The sequence below is a fragment of the Gopherus evgoodei genome, chromosome 8, assembly GCF_007399415.2.
Source record: "Gopherus evgoodei ecotype Sinaloan lineage chromosome 8, rGopEvg1_v1.p, whole genome shotgun sequence".
Lineage (NCBI taxonomy): Eukaryota > Metazoa > Chordata > Testudines > Testudinidae > Gopherus > Gopherus evgoodei.
In genome coordinates, this window is record NC_044329.1 from 67,362,373 (window position 1) to 67,379,724 (window position 17,352).

Sequence of the window (17,352 nt, forward strand, 5' to 3'; positions counted from 1 at the left end):
CCCCCAAAGGGAATGGGTTGGGTGTACAGCAGGAGGCAAAGTGAGTGGCAGCTCTCTAGATGCATTCAGAAATATCACTTCTGGGAAGACTGAAGGCAGTCCTGGGGGATGTGATCGCAGGGTCTTCTGTCACTTGCAAGGTGGTTTATAGGGTCGCTGGAAGAACTGGGGAGTACTGAACAGTGGGGCAGATTGCAGAATTTTCACTTGGGTGCAAGTGTAGAGATGCCAATCAATCATACTGTGGCTTTGGAAATATTGAGGGAGTTGAGGGAATCATCAGTCTTCTGGTTAAACAGGTAAGACTCATCAAAAGGGAGGTCCTCTATGGTCTTTTGTACCTCCTGGGGAAAACAGAAGAATGCAGCTACAATTCTCTGCTCGTGACAATTCCCATAGACATCGTGCACGAAGAGGTATTGGCCACATCCACAGGAGATGGAAGCGCCATTCTCACAACCAGTTTTCTCTCCTTCTGGATAGCCTGAAACAGGCCCAATCTTGCTGGGGGCATTTGTCATCAAAATCCTCCTTTCATTATAAATGAAAAAGTTATAAACCCAGAAGATCCACCCCCTTGCCCTCCTTGTACACCAGGATGGAGCGTGGGTGCTGCTGTCTGGCCCTCTCTATTGCTTCTTTGATCATGAGGGAATTGGGTAGAGGTGAGAGAGCAAAAACTGAAATGCTCAGCTGGGACATAGTATCTCTTTTATGATGGTTGAGAATAGGTGAACAAGTGGCCACAGTATGTCAAACAGTTTGAGCCAGCTAAAGAGTGGCATTGCTGATTAGTAGAGCCATCCTGGTTGGTACTGAGGCATGAAGGATGTCCAGAAGCTGATGCTGTTTGTCCTGTACTTCCTTCAATGGCATGTGAAGGTCCTCAGACATCCTTCAAAGAAGGTTCTGGAATTATCAAAAGTCATCTGGAGGCAAATGGGGAGTCAAGGTCACAGTTGCATCTGCAAAGGATGACAGGAATCATTCCTGTTCTGGAAGTACCACCAGAACCGAACTAAGCGGCAAATCCTCCAAAAAACTGGTTCTGAATGCCTACTTGATGATGTTCAAAGTGGGGATGGGGTGAATTCCTTTTGTGATGAACAAGAAGGCTCCAAAGATGGATATTGAGGCCTGGACCCGTAGTGCGGCCTACAGGACCAATTCGGCGGATGCTGTGGAGGGCCTCATAGAGTGGGATACCAGTGGCTTCTCTGCAGAGAGAAAGGAGGACACTGCCATGAAGCGAGTGGTCCCTTAGAGTACACATAGTGGTAGTAGGGGATGGGCTGCCCTTGTGCTCCATCCTAATCCTCAGATGACGAGAACTCCGATCCCAGTATTTATGGCAGCACCATATAAACCATATAAATCATAGGGGAATGGCTGGAAGCATGACTTGACTAAAGCAAGTTCTGGACTGGACCTGTACTTCCCCAGGCACAGATGGCAGAGGAAGGCACAGAGAACTTGGTTCCCCAAAGGCGAAGAGTTCATGTAGCTCCAGGGCCCTTCTGCAACCTCCATGGTGTTAGTGGCACAGGCTCCATAACCGGAGCTGGAGAACTGTCCCAAACAAAGTTACTGACCTTGTGCAAGAATGATGGTTCTTCAAAATGTGTCCCCCTATGGGTGCTCCACTGTAGGTATGTTTGCATCCTTGTGCTGCTAATTGGAGAACTTTGGTAGCAGTGTCCATTCAGCCCACACATGGGCTGCTCCTCACCTGCCATGAGGCTAGCCAGCATGCGTGAGTGAACCATTCTCAGTTCCTTCTCTACTGCAGAGTCAAAGACAAGAACTACAAAGTTTAAGGGGTGTAGGTGGGGCATAGAGGACCCATAGGGTCACACATCTCAAAGAACCATCATTATTGCACAAGGCGAGTAACTTCTTATTCTTCCTTGAGTAGTATCCCTATGGGTGCTCCACTGCAGGTGACTCCCAAGCAGTGCCCACCACTGGAGGCTGGGGCTTCAGAGTTGAATCTGTTATAGGCAATAGTACCATGGCACTGAATATGGCATCTGCAGCTGAATCGTCAGGATGGCATAGTGTTCTGCAAATGTGTGTGCAGATGCCCAGGCAACTGCTCTGCAGATTTCTGGCACAGGGATAACCCTAGAGAAGATGAAAGAAGAGGAGACCAATCTCATAGAGTGCATGCATATTGAAGATGGGGGTGTTCTATAACACATCTGGTAACAGAGTTCGATACTCGTCAAGACTCATTTGAAGAGTCTGTGCTGAAATCACTGTAACTTTTGATCTATCCGCAATGGAGAGGAAAGATTTGGAGATCTTCTAAATAGAAGTCCAAGGTTCTCCTCATGTCAAGTGTATGGAAGATGGCTTCCCTATAATCCTGATGAGGTTTGGGATAAAAGGTTGGAAGCTGAATAAACTGATTCACATGAAATGTGGAAATCACCTTGGGAGTGAACGTTGGATGTGGAATAAGAGTGACCTTGTCAAGGAAGAACACAGTGAAGCAGGGATGCACCACAGAGCCACTATCTCCCCTATCCTTCTTGCTGAGGTGATGCCACTACTGAGAGGACCTTGGAGAATACTCTGGGAGCCAATGAGAGGCCAAAAGGGAGTACTCTACTGGTAGTGGTCTTAGCCTAGTGTGAACCTGAGGTAACGTAAGTGAGTCAGTATAATCAAAATGTGGAAGTATGCACCTTGGAGGCCAAGAGCCAAGAACCAATCTCCTTTCTCTAATGCTGGAATAATCATCGATAAAGTGACCATCTTGAACTTCTGAGCCCTGATAAATTTGTTGATCACTGTGAGGTCCAGTATGGGTCTCCAACCAACTTTTTTCTTCAGTATCAGGAAGTAACGAGAGTAGAAGCCTCTGTCTCTTAGATGTGTGGGCACTGGCTCTATAGTTCCTGTGCTGAGGTGATGGTTTATCTCCTGATGTATCAGACTTCCATGAGAAGGATTCCTGAAGAGGGATGGGGAAGGGTGTTTGAGAGGGAGGAGAAATAGATGTGGTATCCATCCCAGATGATCTCCAGCACCAATTTGTCAGAGGTTATCCATTCCCAGGTGCTACAGAATGGGGTGATATGGTCTTGGAAGGGATGGGTGGGGTTTTCTAGCATGAGATAACGATGAGGAGAATGTTCTACGGGCACCTTGATCAACCTGTCAAAATTGTTGCTTTGAGGTGGAGGGTTGAGCGGAAGTGAGCTGAGATCCTGATGTCTTCCATCTGGGGAACCTAGGCTTCTTCCTCTGGGGTTCATATGATTTCTGTTATGAATATTGTAATGAGTGAGGTTTGAATGGTGGCTGAGAGCTATATTTTCTTTTGTACCCAGGTGTATAGGGTGGATCAAAGAGTCGTTCTGGAAATCTTTTAATGTGTTCAGGGAGGCGTCGGTCTTCTTGGTGAATAGCTTTGTCCCTTCAAAAGGAAGATCCTCCATGGTCCATTGGACCTCCTCTGGGAAATCAGACAGATGAAGCCATGAGGCCCTACTCATCACAATGGCAGTAGGCATTGAATGTGCTGCTATGTCAGTCGCATCAAGTGCAAACTGGAAAGATGTCTTAGGCACCTGTTGGCCTTTGTTGACAACGGACTTAAATTGCTACTTATGAGAATCGGAGAGCTACTCAATAAAAGAACTGAGTTTTGCATAATTCTGATAGTCGTATTTTGCCAATAAGGCTTCATAGTTTGCAACTGGAGGGTGGCCAAGAAGTATGCTTTCCAATTCTGGCAATATCAGTACCACGGAGCTGGTGCTGGGGCCTAGTCAGGAGGCAAGGAAGCAGGACCATAACCATGGCAGTAAGTCTTCCTCCAGGCCTACGCAGGACCATGCGCTTTCCATGAATTCCACCTATATGGTGGGTGAGAAGAGTGGTGGGAAACCATATCCTCTTGCTCACTTTCTGACTCTAACAACAAAAAGGATGGTATGTGGCAGGAAGTCATCAGAAAGTCAAGGGCATTGTGTGATCTCAGTACTGGGACCCCACTACTGTGTAGAGACAAGTCCAGTGCATCAGACAAAGTACTGGCAGTGGTTGTCAGGGCCGAGAGGCTTCTACCAAAGGGGCTGATAGCGAGGTCTGTTGGTGCCTGGCGCACCACAGATAGTACGGATGTTAATTTCCATACTGACAGAGCATTCCCTGGGGTGGATCTTCTATGTTTTTTGCACCTCCATGACACCTCCATGATGGCTGTGCCCATTGGGTCTTCAGGCAACCTGACTTCCTCTGTCAGTTCAGTATCGCGCATACCCTGGGTACCAGATTTAGATAGTTTTTGTGCCGTTGTTACTGATGATACTGATTGAGTCTGAGATCATTTTCAGCTTGATCAGGGCTCACTATGGGGACTCACAGACCTTTACTTAGAGGCCTTACAAGAGTGGCTCACCAACATCTCCCTGGGCTCACCTCCATTCGAAGTAGAGGGTTGTGGTGAGGGCTCCTGTCAGAACTCCAGAGGTTGGAGGGATAACTCTGTGAGTAGGAGTTTGTGCCTCAATTCTCTGTCATTCCTGGATCTAAACTTTAGTTGCTGACACAAGCCACATTTTTGTGGAATTTGTTTCTCTCCCAGGCAGCGAACACACTCTGAGTGTCCATCTGTCACCAGGATAGTTTCCTTAAAGCTGAGGCACCTTTTGAAGCCCAGGGAGATGGCCATACTCTTTTCCAGAGTAGTCCCCCCAACACACGGAAAGACAAAGCCTTTTTCTTTTTTCTTTTTTTTGGGGGAGGGGGAGGAGGGCAGAAACCAAAATTAAATATAAATGAAATAAAGAAAGAAAAAAGGCTTAAAGGGAAGCTAAAAATTAGAAATTCTAAAAGAGTTAACAATCCGTGAACAGATAGCTACAGCTCCATCTCTGCCCAGCGGCAATTGAGAAGAAACTGAGGAGGGTTTGCCCACATATGCTGGCTAGCCTCATGGTAGGAGAGGAGCAGCTCATGTGAGGGCTGAATGGACACTGTTACCAAAGTTCTCCAATCAGCAACAAAGGGACATAGACACACCTACAGTGGAGCACCCATAGGGACATTACTCCAAGAAGAATCAGCGGGTCTCTTGACTTAAGGGGGGCCTGATATGGAAGGTGTGCATGACTCGGTGCTTGGTATTGGCAGGTTAGCCAGTCTACATGATTTCTTATCCTGTTTGTGAGCCTTGGAATGCCAGGTCCAGAGAGGGAATAATAGAGGCAAGGGACACCATGCAGAACTTGGAGCGGACCAGAAACCTGTTGAGGGCCCACAGGTCTAGGATGGGTCTGAGACTGCCCTTCGCCTTGGGAATCAGGAAATATCTGGAGTACAAGCCTCTGCCCTGGAGTTCTACTGGTACTCTTTCGACCGCCCCTAGGTGCACCAGACGCGCCACCTCCTGCCCTAGGAGGTGGGCCTGCTCTGGGTCCCCTGGGCCCAGATGGAATGGGGGGTGGGAGTGAAATGAACTGCAACATGTAGCCCTTTGAAACAGAGTTGAGGACCCATTGGTCCGACGTGACCCAGGACCATGCCACTCGGAAGGTAGACAGACAATCGGTTGCAGAACACAACACTTTATTAATCGGGGTGTCTCCCCAGAAACAGGCCTGGTGCCCCCCTGCAGATAGTCAACACTGCCTCTTTCCCTTGGAGGGCCCAGGCTGTGGGATTGGGCGGGACTGATGGTGAGGCCAATGCCTCTGGTCTCTCGGTCTCTTAGACGGGGGCTTGTATCTGCTTCGCACAGGTGGAGACGATGCTTGCAGCTTGGGCTAGTCCTTAGCCGGAGGAACATAGAGGCCCAAGGTTTTCAGGGAGGTATGGGAATCCTTCACTCCATGCAGATGGACATCCATCTGGTTGGCAAACAGCACTTTCCCATCAAAGGGCAGGTCCCGCATAAGGGACTGGACCTTCGCCGACAGCCCGGACAGGAGGAGCCACAACGCCCTGCACATGGAAATCATGGAAGCCATCGAACAGGCTGCAATATCTGCGGCGTCCGAAGCTGCCTGAGGGGTCACTTCCACCGTCGCTGCCCATTCCTCTACCAGAGCCTTGAAGTCCTTTCTGTCCCACTCTGGGAGGAGAGGTTCAAACTTCAGTAGGGACCTATATAAGTTAAAATCATACTGGCTCAGCAGAGACTGATAGTTGGCCACCCTGAGCTGGAAGCTTGACAAAGAATAAACTTTCCTTCCAAATGCATCTAGTCTCCTGGCATCCTTATCCTCCTGATGGTTTACAGATTTCACCACAAGTGAGTTAGGTGCCAGGTGGGAATATATGTACTCGTGGTCCTTAGCCAGCACAAAGTACTTCCTCTCCACCTTTTTGGAAATAGGAGCCAAGGAAGCGGGAGTCTGCCACAAAGTATTAGAGATGTTGGCCACTCCCTGGTGCAAGGATAGGGCCAGGCAGCCCAGTGCTGAGGATGACAGCACATTAAAAAGCGAGTCAGACGGATCTTCCAACTCCTCAGCTTGGAGTTGGAGGTCGGATTCCACTCTTTTCAGGAGATCTTGATTCGCCTTGAAATCCTCCTGTGGAATAGCGGGCTGTGGGTGCTACTACAGTGTCATCTGGTATGGGGGAAAGGGCCAGCATGGAGCCAAGGGCCTCGGGCGGTACCTGGGGGTCAAGTCGCAGGTCAGAGTCCAGGTGCGGAGCCGCTGACCCAGGGCCTCCTGACCTGTTCCTCTGTCGGAAAGGAAAAGCCGACAGAGCCCTGGGATTCCCCAACAACCGAACACGTTCCCCTCTGGGCAGGCATCTGTGGCCACAGTGCCCATTGACACCACTGTCCCTGCCACAGTGCCCCTTACCACTGACCAAGTTGGGGGCCTTGTGGCAGCAGCTGTTCCGGCTGAGCTGCACAACCCAGAGTTGGGCGGCTGGTTGCCAATGCTGAGGTCACCATCGAGCAACAGTCCCATAGGAGCAGTGAGAATGACGGTGGCTGCTACGGTGCCTTCCGTGGGATCAGGACCTCGATGTCGAGGAGAAGTACCCTGCAGACATGCTGCTCTGGTAGTCGCCCCGCCGTCTGGAGCTATGGCGATCCGGTGCCGGTGAATGACGAGGGAAGCCCCACATGCAACGTCCGGCCGAGCAGGAACTGGAAAATGAGCATCAACATCAATGATGGTGGGACCACGTTGCAACATGAAGAGGAGTATCTGCAGTGCCTGTCCCAGTGCCTGTGCCCATCACTGCATGGCATGGAGGGGCCTCAAGACTGGTGGCGAGCCTCTTGGCCTGACAGGTGTGGACAGTTGAAGCAAGCTGTGAGATGACTGCACCGAATGAGACAAGGAGTGGGTCTCAGAGTGAGGACTGTGCTGTTCCAGGGATGTCTGATGAGCACTTAGCGGCGGCTTGCTGTGGGACTCATAGACTCAAAGACTTTAAAGTCAGAAGGGACCATTATGATCATCTAGTCTGACCTCCTGCACAATGCAGACCACAGAATCTCACCCATCCACTCCTATAACAAACTCCTAACCTATGTCTGAGTTATTGAAGTCCTCAAATTGTGGTTTGAAGACCTCAAGCTGCAGAGAATCCCCCAGCAAGTGACGCGTGCCTCATGCTGCAGAGGAAGGCAAAAAGCCTCCAGGGCCTCTGCCAATCTGCCCTGGAGGAAAATTCCTTCCTGATCCCAAATATGGTGATGAGTAAAACTCTGAGCATGTGGGCAAGACTCATCAGCCAGTACCCAGGAAAGAATTCTCTATAGTAACTCAAATCCCACCCTATCTTACATCGTCTAATTTCAAGTATAAACTTCCTAGTGTCCAGTTTATATCCATTTGTTCTTGTGTCCACATTGGTACTAAGCTTAAATAATTCCTCTCCCTCCCTAATATTTATCCCTCTGATATATTTATAAAGAGCAGTCATATCCCCCCTCAGCCATCTTTTGGTTAGGCTAAACAAGCCAAGCTCTGAGTCTCCTTTCATAAGATAGGTTTTCCATTCCTCGGATCATCCTAGTAGCCCTTCCTAGTACCTGTTCGAGTTTGAATTCATCCTTCTTAAACATGGGAGACCAGAACTACACACAGTATTCCAGATGAGGTCTCACTAGTGACTTGTATAACAGTACTAACACCTCTTTATCTTTACTGGAAATACCTCGCATGATGCATTCTAAAACCACATTCTCCTTTTTAACGGCCATATCATATTGGCGGCTCATAGTCATCCTGTGATCAACCAATACTCCGAGGTCCTTTTCCTCTTCTGTTACTTCCAACTGATGTGTCCCCAATTTATAACTAAAATTCTTGTTATTAATCCCTAAATGCATGACCTTACACTTTTCACTATTAAATTTCATACTATTACTATTACTCCAGTTTACAAGGTCATCCAGATCTTCCTGTATGATATCTCGGTCCTTCTCTGTGTTAGCAATACCTCCCAGCTTTGTGTCATCCACAAACTTATTAGCACATTCCCACTTTTTGTGCCAAGGACAGTAGTAAAAAGATTAAATAAGATTGGTCCCAAAACTGATCCCTGAGGAACTCCACTAGTAACCTCCTTCCAGCCTGACAGTTTACCTTTCAGTACAACCTGTTGTAGTCTCCCCTTTAACCAGTTTCTTATCCACCTTTCAATTTTCATATTGATCCCCATCTTTTCCAATTTAACTAATAATTCCCCATGTGGAACTGTATCAAATGGCTTACTGAAATCAAGGTAAATTAGATCCGCTGCGTTTCCTTTGTCTAAAAAATCTGTTACCTTCTCAAAAAAGGAGATGAGGTTGGTTTGGCATGACCTACCTTTTGTAAAACCATGTTGTATTTTGTGCCAATTACCATTGACCTCAATGTCCTTAACTACTTTCTCCTTCAAAAAATTTTCCAAGACCTTACATACTACAGATGTTAAACTAACAGGCCTATAGTTACTCAGATCACTTCTTTTTCCCTTATTAAAAATAGGAACTATGTTAGCAATTCTCCAGTCGGACAGTACAACCCCTGAGTTTACAGATTCATTAAAAATTCTTGCTAATGGGCTTGCAATTTCATGTGCTAGTTCCTTTAATATTCTTGGATGAAGATTATCTTGGCCCTCCAATTTTGTCCCATTAAGTTGCTCGAGTTTGGCTTCTATCTAGGATGTAGTAATATCCACCTCCATATCCTCTTTCCCATTTGTCATCCTACCATTATGCCTAAGCACCTCAGTAGCCTCATTAAAGACTGAGGCAAAGTATTTGTTTAGATATTGGGCCTTGCCTAGATTATCTTAACCTCCATTCCATCCTCAGAGTTTAGCAGTCCCACTGTTTTCTTCTTATTTATATGGCTATAGAACCTTTTACTATTAGTTTTAATTCCCTTTGCAAGGTCCAACTCTACATGGCTTTTGGCCTTTCTCACTTTATCCCTGCATGTTCTGACCTCAGTAAGGTATCTTTCTTGCTAGTCCCTCTCATCTTCCACTCCTTGTAGGCTTTCTGCTTTTTCTTAATCACCTCTCTGAGATACTTGCTCATCCAGCTTGGTCTACAACTCCTGCCTATGATTTTTTTCCCGTTTCTTGGGATGCAGGCTTCTGATAGTTTCTGCAGCTTTGACTTGAAGTAATTCCAGGCCTCCTCTGCCTTTAGATCCACAAGTTCTTCAGTCCAATCCACTTTCCTAATTTCCTTAATTCTTTGAAGTTAGCCCTTTTGAAATCAAAAACCCTAGTCCCAGATCTATTTTTGTTTATCCTTCCATCTAGTTTTAACTGAAATAGCTCATGATCACTCAAACCAAGGTTGTCCCCTACAACGATTTCTTCTATGAGGTCCTCATTACTCACCAAAACCAAATCTAAAATGGCATTCCCATTTGTTGGTTCTTCAACTACTTGGTGAAGAAATCCACCAGCTATCACATCCAGAAAAATCTGAGCCCTATTATTGTTACTAGCACTTGTCCTCCAGTCTATATCTGGGAAGTTAAAGTCTCCCATAATCACACAATTCCCATCAGTGTTTACTTCATTAAAAACATTAAAGAGGTCTCTATCCATATTGAAATCAGACGTCAGCGGTCTGTAGCACACTCCAAGCTGAGGAGGCTCTAGTAGCTTTCTTTCCCAATGTGATTTTTTTCCCAAACAGACTCTGTCTTATCCATTCCATTACTTCTTATTTCTTTACAGTTAACCTCATCATTGAGGCACCTCAGGTACCAGTAAGCTCATGATGTCTCGTGTGGCCTGCAGGGCCTCTGGTGTCAACGGCATCCTGAGGACAGGAGAGGCACACGCGGACAGTACCAGGCTGGTCCACTCAAAACGCGCCAGAGATCTTGGGCCTGGCGCCGGGGGCAGGGGTTTGGGAAAATCGAGGGCTGCGCAGCACGGGACCAGCCTCACCCCTCTCTTTCTCTTGGCACGACTGCGACATGGATGTCTTCCCCTGCTTCTTGGAAGGGGAGCGGTGCCAGCTAGTGGAGAGGACCTCACTATGCACTGAGGATGCGGTGCCGGGCGCCTCGAGTCTGGTCGGTGTGCCGGAGTTGGGGCCAGCGCCGATTCCATCAGGAGAGCGCGAAGCCTGATGTCCCTCTCCTTCTTAGTCCGTGGTTTGAATAACCTGCAGATCTTGCAGCATTCACTCACGTGAGTCTATCCCAAGCAGCGGAAACACTCAGCATGTGGATCACTTCTTGGCATAGAATGGCGACAGGAGTCACAGGATTTGAAACTTGGGGCATGGGGCATGCCCCGATCCCACTTTAACAACTGAAACTATTAACAAAACTAAACTAGTGGTACCACTAGGGTCAACTAGAAAGGCTGCAGCAAAGCTGGAGCAGAAGTTCTGACTACCTTCACTGGCAGCAAGAAGGAACTGAGGGTGTGGGGAGCATGCAGCTCCCCTTATAGGGCGATATAGAGGTGCCACTCCAGGGGTTGCAGCGTTGCTTTTCCCACACGGGTACTGTTAAGGGTAAAACTTCTAGCACTGGTGCATGTAGCAAGCATGCACACCTACTGTGGAATACACATGAGCAATCACTCGAAGAAGAACCCTGGACATTATTCATTTATTTGCAGTAAGATGCAAAAAAAAAAAAATGGGGAGGATTGATGGGAAAAAATAACATTAAATATATTGAAGTTAAAAAGGAAATATATTTTGTGGGGAAAACATTAAAATGAAAATTGCTCTATTTCAAACCTTGCAAAATGGTAAAACCAACAGATGTCAACACTTTTCACAAAATTGTTTCTCCATTTTTCAGTCCAGCTCTGGTAAATATGCTGTCTCAGGACTGGTAGCTTAGAAATGTAAAGGACATTGTGTTATCCTGTAGTTACAAACTGTTACACCCAGCAGTTGACCATAGCCTCAGAGGCAGATTATCCTTTTGTGGAGCCCTGGGCCAGAGCAAGTGGGCCCCACCCCTTCTACCTGCAGTCATCCTCATCCAACTAGGTGCTCCTGCTGGGGAGCAAGGTCAGGGTGCAGGGGCTTGCCCAGCTCTACCCACCCAGTGCTCCTGCCAGGGACCAGGGGTGGGGGAAGGGGGATCCCCCCCAGGCAGGAGCGCTGGGTGGACAGAGCAGGATGGGCTACAGGGGTGCCCATTTTTCCAGGGCCCCCCAATTGTCCAGGGACCCTGGGCATGGGCCCCATTGGCCCAGTGACTAATCCACCACTGCATACCATCTGTACATTGCTCCCACTCCCAGCACTTTCATACCCGATAGTGACAAACCAAGCTCCAGGCACAAACTCAGATTTCCCATTATAGACCTCAGTTCTGTTATCAAAAGAGGGCTGAGCTGCTCCCAACACTGTGTTTCTGAGAAGGCCTCTGAGTACTACCATTAAATACTCTGTGAACAGATTCAGTAACATCTGAAATAGCCTTAGATATGCCTAGTAACAGACAGTAACTCATTTACATTTTTACAATTGTTGTATGACAAATAAATGCCACTTGGTTATTAAATTAACTCAAGGCGTCAGAATGGACCAGGGAGAATCTGCCTCATGGTGTCTATTAGCCCCTGAAAAGTAATTAGCCTAACACAAGTCCAGTCTGGAAGGCTTTCCCCGCTGCACTGTAGTGATGAGAGCGAAGAATCAGCTCTTTCCCGTTCACTTATTCCTATCATTGCAGACTGCCCTCTGCTGAAAGCAGGATATTTGAGATACTCAGTAGAGCCCATCTCCACCTACCTTTGCATTCCGGATAGACAATTGGATTTCCATTGCATCGCACCATAAAAGTAGATTGAGACAAATTAGTTGCAAATACATATCCTGGTTTGCAGTGAAGCTCAAGAAAATCACCACGTTTTAGGTACACCCATTGTGACATGTTCTCATTTGGTCTCCCATTCAGCTCTACCATCTGGTTTTCCATTTCTTCCACTGAGATAGCACATGGCTCTAAAACAAGAAAAAGGTGTGGTTGTCTTGGTAACCTGCCAAGTAAGCACTTGTGTTTACACAAGTGATGAGTCTGATTCAGTGAATTTCTACATAAACCTCAAAGCCTAAGAAAGTAGTTTTTTTTTTACCTAAACAAAGTGGTGCTTTTGTCCAATTTCCATTGTCACAAAAAGATCTGTTCTGTCCTTCCATTGCATAAAATTGTTGGCATTTGAATTCTACAAAGGAGCCAGGTGTGTATCCTTTTTCCAAGAAAGTAGTTATGTCTCCATTCTCAATAGCAGGTGGACGGCTACAGTTTTTTCCTGTTTCTAAAGGGAAACAATGACAATTATAATAATCTTATGCAAAAATGGTTATGATGTAATTTTTTGGCTTTCATACTGCAAGTGTAAAATGGCTCCTTGTCCAATGTTAGGGAAACCCACATGTAAAAACCTCATGTGGCTGAGGTAGGCACAATGACCAAAATACTACGAGCCTCATCCTCGGCTGGTGTAGATTAGTATTACTTCACCTGAACACAATGAGGCTATGTCAGTTTACACCAGCTGAGGATGTGGCTCTGAATTTCTTGGGTTGTATTCACTTAATTCAGATACTAATTTTTACAAGCTATGCATTTAATTGTATATCTTGTATTTTGTATGTACCTTTCTCTTTCACACTCTCGATTATACATATTTGTATTACATACAAAACACCATCAAAATCTATGTTAAGAGAGTGTTAAGATTGCAAAATGAAGCATTCAAAATATGCATATGGATTACACTGAAGTCTTTAATCACCTGATCACACCCTATTTTTCCTGCAGGACATCTGCCTCATTCAGTGCACAGGCTGGCTGGTGCTCACTGAATGAGATAACTATTCAATATTACTTTTCATTCTCATCTTTCTACGTGCAGCCCATTGCCTTATTGGCCACATTACTCACAAATGCCAAAGGCAGGAGGAAGGCCATCCCAAACAAGTGATACTAAATGTGAAGCTGCACAGTGTTTTCAGTTGTTAGAAGCAGTCCCAGGGAGATGGGGAAGTGGACAAATGGCAGAGGATGCTGTCAGAAGCATATGCTTATCACATGGCTCTACAGTTTAGCACATGGACATCAAAACCACTATATATTTTCTATATATACAACAAAACTAAGTTAAAAGACTGTTAGGGCTACAAAGTGAAGCATCCCAAAAGTCAGGAAATTCCAAAGTTAAGACTGCCTGTACAACCTTAACTTTGCTCCCTGTGTGTATACATTATGACTGGCCTTTAACTGCATAATCATACTGTATTTTTTCTCGAGTAACCCTGCCTCATTCAGAGTGAAAGCTGAACAATGACTGAGGCAGCTGTTTAATACTCATTTTGCTGACAGTGTTCAATGTGAGCTCTGTTTCATTCACTATACATTCTGCAGTGGTCTGGAGCACCTCGACTCATGCAGTAAAAGACCTTCTCATTTACCATCTAATCTGCTTACTGAAGGAGAAATTCATCCTGGCACAGAAGAGCAGCACAAGGTTTATGCACCATTTATGCCCTACCTTGTGCTGGCCCTCTGAACAGCAATGAATTCACCCTGAATGAGGCAGGAGCCCTGCGGAAAATACAGAATACCATCACGTAAGTGATGCTTACAGAGGGTGGTGTAGTGCCTTGTGAGTGATTATGGAAGGGGCAGGTGTCACAGTCCACAACTCTACATGCACCTACTTGACTGTACACAAGAAATCAAATTGAAGGGTTAAAATCTATGTGCATTTTATATAACAACCTGGTATATGGATTGTGCCACCTTTTTTTCAGACCCAAAGTCCAGAGTTTGGTCAAGAGACCAGAGGCCTAGCAAATAGTGAGTAACTAAGAGAAAGCTGGGTAAACTGATAATCTTGTTTTGCTAAAATAGTCCTGGTCAGCAAATTGCCAGGTATTGAAGCTAAGAACTAAATAATTGTGTGTTATTCAAAAGTTGCAAATTGAACAAAGGATCTCTGTTCTTATTGTGTCAGTTTCTTCTGTAGGGAATGTTCTTCCCACAGATCTAACCTTGAATTTATGAAAATTAGCATGTTAGTACAAGATATGGCATCTTTTCACCTCCCTTTCCAGGGACCAATGCCTGCCTTAAGATATGAAGGAGACAATCTTTATTGCCATATGCTTTCACTGTTTCTTTGCTTTAACCCCTAGGAATGTACCTGTTGGACAATCAAAGGAGTTGCTTCATTCCTATGGACTCCAAATCAGAATTCAACATATATATTTTATACTAATAACATTTCATCAAAGTATTAATTAAATGTTTACTTGAGACTATGGGCGGAGACATTATGTAACCTTTTAACCATTGGCTAATGTGCTATCTTGTCTTGCTGCAAAACCTATCCAGGGGTGTGGAACTGCCTACCCCATCATTTTCCCCTGTCCATGGAAAATCTATATATTCTATTGTAATCAATTGATTGACAGTGTCTCTGAGCCTAACAAGCAAGGTGACCCTCCGCCAGCGCTGTGTATCATAAACTCCTATGCTTGACCTCTACATGGTGTGGATTTATGTCCTTCAAAATAAAACTGAGAAACTGAATTATCAAAATATAGTGCAGATTTACCAGAGATACATGAAGGCAAGTCCATGTGCCCAATAACACACTTCCTGACTGAAGGGATTGTGAGGATATATCCTTCGCTGCACGTAAATTCCAGCGTGTGCTCACTCTGAATCAATTGTGCATGTCTTCGCCTATTGAACAGAAGCAGATTTTTGGTCTCCAGTTGCTGTTTTGTGAGACTACATGGTGCTAAGGAAAAAACAGAAAAAATGAAAATGATAGAGCCTGATTCTTCAGTGTCCTGCATCTTGTGCAGCCATTTACCTGCTCTGTCATTAGTGACTGCATAGTGATTCTGTTTTGTACTCTCTCTCTGTAAAGAGCTTTGTAAGATGCAAGACAGTAGAGGATCAGACCCATTATCTTCATCAATATATAGATTAAAATGTATTTCTAACAACAACTATAAAATTCACATTGCCGACAAGGAAAAAAGAGGTATTTCTAAATGTTAATATAGATATGTATACACACACACACATATATAATGCAGTGCTGCCAAGGAAATAAGCCCTAAAAGAGAGTAATCCCTAAGGAGGAGAAACTGATGATGTATGTTTATTGGCCAAAGTCTATTCTTTCTGCCAATGACAAGCAAGAGCCTGCTCCTGCAGACCGGACGCATGCACGAGATCCCACTGAGACCGATGACACTACTTACATTCTGAGCACTTTTGTGAATAAGAATTGCAGGAGTACATCTAAGACTAGCTCTTGCTGCTGGTGAAGTCAGTTGGAACAAGATAGGTAAAGAATTTGTGAGCAAGCCCATTTGCTCCTCCATACTGTAGTTGGTATTGTCCAGGACTTGCTGAAATTAGCCATTTCTTGAAGGAAAGGCCTCAGCCCTAAGAGAGTGCATCAATTATGTGGAATGAAAAGAGGCACTAAAAAGTTGTCAGATAGAAATAGAAGTTCTAAAATCCTATATCATGCACACAATTTATATACAGACTTGCACATGAAAAGGGCTATATCTGTTGGAGGTGGGTAGAAGTTCACAAGTTCTCAGGATGGAGGACAGCCCGGCCGAACCCGACGACGTCTTCCCTGGTTTGGGAGATGATCACATAATGCGAAGTGAACGTGTGAACCAAAGACCACTTGGCGGCCCTAAAAATGTCCTGGATAGGGACGTGGGCCATGAAGACAGCCGACTAGCCGTGGATGGGGGGTGGGACACTGGGCAGCTCATAACAGGAACGGATGAACAAAGTGATCCAATTGGAAATCAGCTGGGTGGAAATCAGCTGGCCCCTCACACACTCAGCCGAGGCGACGGACAGTTGCAAGGACTTTCTGAATGGCTTAGTCCGCTCAAGATAGAAAGCCAGATGCCGCCGCACATCGAGCGTGTGGAGACAGCGCTCCTCACTGGATGCGTGGGGCTTGGGGCAGAGGACCAGTAGAAAAATGTCCTGACCCATGTGGTAGGTGGAGTCCACCTTCAGGAAGAACGCAGGGTGTGGGCAGAGCTGGACCTTGTCCTTATGAAAGACCATGTATGGCAGCTTGGAGGTCAGGGCCCTGAGCTTTGAGACTCGCCTGGCTGATGTGATTGCAATCAGGAAGGCCACCTTCCATGAGAGGTTAGACCAGGAGCATGTGGCCAGTGGTTCAAACGGGAGCCCCATGAGACAAGCCAACACCAGGTTCAGGTCACACTGTGGGACCGGGGGTCTAGAATATGGAAAAAGACGGCCCAAACCCTGAAGGAATCAGCCAATCATAGCATGGGAAAATACTGTGTGCCCTTGCACCGGCAGATGGAAGGCTGATATGGCTGCCAGGTGTACTCTGACTGACGAGGGCACCAGGCCCTAGGTCCTCAGGTGGAGGAAGTAATCAAGGATAAGCTGAATCAGGGCAGTCACTGGGGAGATGCTCTGGTCCGCCGCCCACCTAGAAAACTGGGACCACTTCACCAAATGAGCGTGACGAGTGGAAGGCCATCTACTTTCGAGGAGGATGCACTGAACCTGGTCCAAGCATGTCCTTTACTCTCCACCAAACCGCTGAGCAGCCACACCATGAGGTGAAGAGCCGCTAGGTTGGGGTGGAGGAGGCGGTCCTGGTCCTGAGACAGCAGATCCGAGTGGAGCGGCAATGGCCACGGTAGAGTTACCGCCAGGCCTGTGAGGGTCCTGTAACAATGCTGCCTGAGCCATGCTGGGGCAATCAGGAGGACCCAGGCCTTGTCTGACTTTATCTTCTTTAGGACCCTGCTGATTAGGGGGTATGGGGGAAAGGCATAGAGAAGCCAGTCTGACCAGGACAGGAGAAAGGCATCAGAGATAGTGCCTCTCCCCAGGC